General features: G+C 38.3%; 1 protein-coding gene across 2 annotated transcripts in view; it reads right to left on the bottom strand.

Moving 5' to 3' along the window:
• The window catches only part of rgs12b (regulator of G protein signaling 12b), a 58094-nt gene extending 57459 nt beyond the window's left edge, over positions 1-635 (bottom strand). The window contains exon 1 of one of the 2 annotated variants that reach the window (XM_008277912.1): positions 452-635. The gene's annotated coding sequence lies outside the window, so the exon portion shown is untranslated. The remainder of the gene's footprint in view (positions 1-451) is intronic. The other variant, XM_008277911.1, reaches the window with a different exon arrangement.
• Between the last annotated feature and the right edge of the window lie 3664 nt (positions 636-4299).

Genomic DNA, 4299 nt, shown 5'->3' with positions numbered 1-4299 from the left:
CACTCGGGGTCAAACATTCTTTTTAGCCTATCTGATTCCACAATTACAAATTCACACACTCTGTATTTCTAGCCTGTGTGGTGGCATAAAAACTCTGTAATGCATCCAGTTATAAAGCACATTATTGATAGGTAATAGGACAGGTGGAGTGAAGGGGGCGAATACAGCCACACCTGCAAAGACTGGAGTCAGAGCAGCTCTTTCAGGCATGCAGGTAAAATCTGGCAGCAACAGCCTGCTTCACTTCACTTTAAACAACTTTTCACTTTAATATTTTCTCTTTCAACCAACATGCCCTGTGGCTTCCAGGCAAGTTACCTGAAGCACAGATGAACAGATACAAGTAAATGACTTTAACGTGCCCTTATTTTCTCTACTTGAGCTTCTATCAAATAGTTAACCTTTATGGAGATCAAACATCATGTGATGACACAAAAACTGTTCTGCATACCGTTATGAAGCACTGCACTGGTCGTTAGCAAGGCAGGTGGAGGGGAGGGGACTGAAACAGCCACACCTGTACAGGCTGGACTCAGAGCAGGTAAAGTTTGGCAGCTCCAGCCTTCTTCACCAGCGCTTTGGGATCATTTTAAACAGCTTTTAACTTTTAAACCAACTGTCGCTTTTTACCAACATGAAGTACGACTTTTATTTGTGGTAAACCACTTCTTGTCCACAGTCTACGAGGCTCACTGAGAAGACGTTAGCTGAGATTTAGCTGACGCGTTGCCGTTAGCTTAGTTAGCTTAACCATGCATGGTAGAAAAGTTAGCAGCGGTTGCAAAGTGATCGCTAATGAGAGACATTAACGACAAAGTGACTTTACATTGAGTATTTTGTGTTTTTTGTCAGTTCGTTAGAGTTGTTAAAAAAAAAAAAAAAAGTTTTTTCCTCTTGCCGTTACTTGTTGCTTCAAAAGCGCATCCACCCGTGCTGGAGCTGTAGTCCCGCCCCTCTGCTTCCAGCTTTGTGGAATGTCGGCGCGTTACCGTAGCAACGGCGGTGTACACAGACTTTTATATCCTGTCATTGGTTTCCCGACTTGTCAATCACGCAAACGAACAGTTATGCGGATAAATTGGCAAAAAAAAAAAGTTAGATTGAGAAATCACAAATAAAAGTCCCAACAGTAGCCTTATTCCACAGGTGTCAAAATGCATCACACGAGTTGGCGTAGTGGCACGTAGTTGCAGTAATTTGCTGTTTTACTAGAAGCAAACTGCGTGTGTGTTTCCTTTTTTTTTTTTTTTTTTTACCAGCAGGCAGTGGAAACAGACAGCAAGGAGCGACAACAGCTGGCTAAAATACGTGTGAATTGTAAAAAGAAAAAAAGCGGGGATAGCTAAATAAAGAGGTGGATGCAGGTCTTTTTTTTCATGTTGCGACAAAGATGTTTGCAGCAGCGGTGTTCCTTCAACTGGAGAGTAAAGAAGCGACTTACTTGTCGGTGTCCAGCGGTGATGCTGCTCGGGAAGTTTCCATAGTTTTGTAGCTAAGGTTAGTTAGGTAAACTCAGGGGCGATGGGTAAACAAAAGAAAAGACTGCACCATCTGGCGAAGTAGCCTTAAGAGGAGGAGGACTGGAGCGGAGGGAGGTGTGTTTAGAGTGGGCAGCGGAGGAGGGAGCTCCGAGGGGGACTGAAGAGTCAAGATTCACTGACTCTAAATGGGCCATGCTGTCTCTTAAACCTAGATTTGGTTTGAACATTCAAACATTAAGCAGGACATTTTGAGTGTCAAACATTTAATTTTCTGCATTCTGGTGAATTTTTATGCAACAATTTCTACATTTTTTTTGCATCAATTTAGGTACTTAGTGGCAATTCAAATATAATGGAGTGTACTTCTTGACATCTGTTAAGCATAATACATTGCTTTTAACCTTTTATGCTCCAATATCAGCTTTTTGCATGGTTTTGTCCATTGTTTGTGTCTTTTTGTTTGGGGAAATAGCCTATTTAAATTGATTTAGTAAAATAATTGAGTACTTATTTTTATTTTATTTATAAAAAAAAAAAAAAGTAAAATCTAAACATGTATAACAACACAAACTTTTTCACCCACCCACACACATAAAAAGAAATAAAAAGAAAGCTTATTTACAAAAAAAAAGCTTAACCTGAAGGTCAGACAAAGCTCCTCAAGGAACAAAGTGCCACTTCCATTGTTTCCATCTGTTTTCAAGAAAAGGCAGTTGTGTTTTTTCCAGGTTAGTCAGAAAACAATGCCTGCAGTGTGTAGGTACCTTTAAAAAAATCCCTGTGATCGTTCTTTCTGTCCACAGTGGCTGTGAAGAGGTTCCTCCTCAACTTCTGAATCCTTATTCTGAGCAAAAATGCATTTAAACTTGCTTTAATTTGTAGGTTTTCCTTATATTTTCTTGTAATTTCAGATCTGTAGTTCTAAGTTAGTCAGGTTAATCTCCACAGTCAGCAATACTGTAGGGTTTTAGCCCAAATCTTTATCAAAGTTAGGAAAAGTTTGTATTTTCAAGATATATTTAGTCAGGTTTTGATCCTTAATATTTCAATAATTCTTCTAAATTCACACCATATATAGCCCTGTAGGGTGTTAAACCTCAATATGTGAACTTGTTAGGTTCATTCGCAGCACCAATCTTATTTTCTTACTGTGCATTTGGAACCTGTTCACATCAGTGATAAATTAATTCATAAACACCTGGATTTTAATTGCTTATATGCATCACAGCAAGCTTTCTGCTCATGTTTTAAACTTTCTGCATGCTCAGATCATATCTCACATGTCTGTTTGATATGATGAAGAAAAAAGACTCGCCTTGGTTGGAAATCTACACCAATAATAAAAATCAAATAAGTTTATCAAAACAGCTTCATCTAAATTAAACTTGTTCAAGAAACCTGCATGTGTCCAAAAAACTTTGGTGTGCGCATGGATCTTGCAAAGTGTAATTAGAGCACCTCGGTTTCGATATCCACAAGTCCAGTTATAGCACATCACACCTGTTGTTATTTTAGGTTTAAAAAATAAAAATGTGCAAGTTGCAATTAAATCTACTAAACAATCAAAGACACTAATTCTTTGTGTAAATCTTGTAGATAACATGATGCAAAGTAAAGCTGGAAGGTTCAGCAGCTATGTGCAGTTTACTTAATACCTTTTCCACCATGATTTTAGTGCTTCATGAGCCATATGGCAGCTGCCTGGTAATCCTGTTAATTCCTTTTAATCATGAACCTCCCATCTTAATGGGTGCTGTAAATCAAGAGTATGCTTTCATATCATGGAGTCTATAAAAGGTAACTGCTGTTTGGCTGAGAAAAGGAAATTGTACAAAATGTGATAACTTGAGAGGTCATTTCAGGTCTGCACCTTTTAAATGAGCACAAATATTTTTTCCACAGCGGTTCCTGCGAAGTTCAGCTTGACAGTTTGTTGCCTCTCTGGGTAATTGGGTGGCAACAGGTTGTTCTTTCTAGTGGAGAGAAAAAGGAGGCAGAACATTTTAAATGCCTTGCAATATGATTGTGTTAGAGACACATAATGGATCTTCTGGAAGCCACACAGTGGTGGCTGTAATATAGTTATCTGCAAACACATCAAACACCTTCAGCTAGTTTGCCATCATGCTCAAGTTACAGCTCTCACAACGGAAATCATATCTCGAAACAGCGTTAAATAATTTATTTCTATAACAGACCATGATGCAGTGATTAATCTATTTAAAATATTCGCTGAGATACATAATGTCTTTCAGTCGAGTTTGTACAGGCAATTGTTTAAAATAAAATTTTTAAAAAAGATTTGAGGGAGGCTTGTCGAAGATCCAGCCTAAAGAAAATGTACAGGGAATCATTCTAAATTATAACTAAAAAATATGTATGTATTTTCTAGAAAGGGGAAAAGAGGTATTCTTTTAAAGCCAAGTGCCAACATGCTAAGTGCAAAGACATTATCTGAAGAACATGGCAAAGAAACATTTGAAGCAGTGATTCTCGGATTTCTGTTCTTCATGTGGAAGAAACATAAAGCTTTAAAGGAGAGCGTGTTCAATCACTTGAGCATGACCTTTGTCCATGAGCACCAAGCCCATCTCCCAAAACCACAAAAGATTTCTGGGTAATCGTATTACCCCCTGCAGGGCTCCTTTGCTCATCTCATGCCCAGGGAAGATAGGAAAAGACAACCTGAAAAGAAATGTGTCTCCTTCCTGTTTTTGAACGAACACCAAATAGTACACAGCAAAAAAAAAAAAAAGACTTCTCTGTCATCCTTAATTTCTTCTCATACCCGCAAATTCGAAATGACTTTGAAAACGAC

Source organism: Stegastes partitus, unplaced genomic scaffold (genome assembly GCF_000690725.1).
Source record: "Stegastes partitus isolate 25-593 unplaced genomic scaffold, Stegastes_partitus-1.0.2 Scaffold110, whole genome shotgun sequence".
Classification (NCBI taxonomy): domain Eukaryota; kingdom Metazoa; phylum Chordata; class Actinopteri; family Pomacentridae; genus Stegastes; species Stegastes partitus.
Note: the sequence above shows the minus strand (reverse complement) of the source record. Positions and strands in the feature narration are given on the sequence as shown.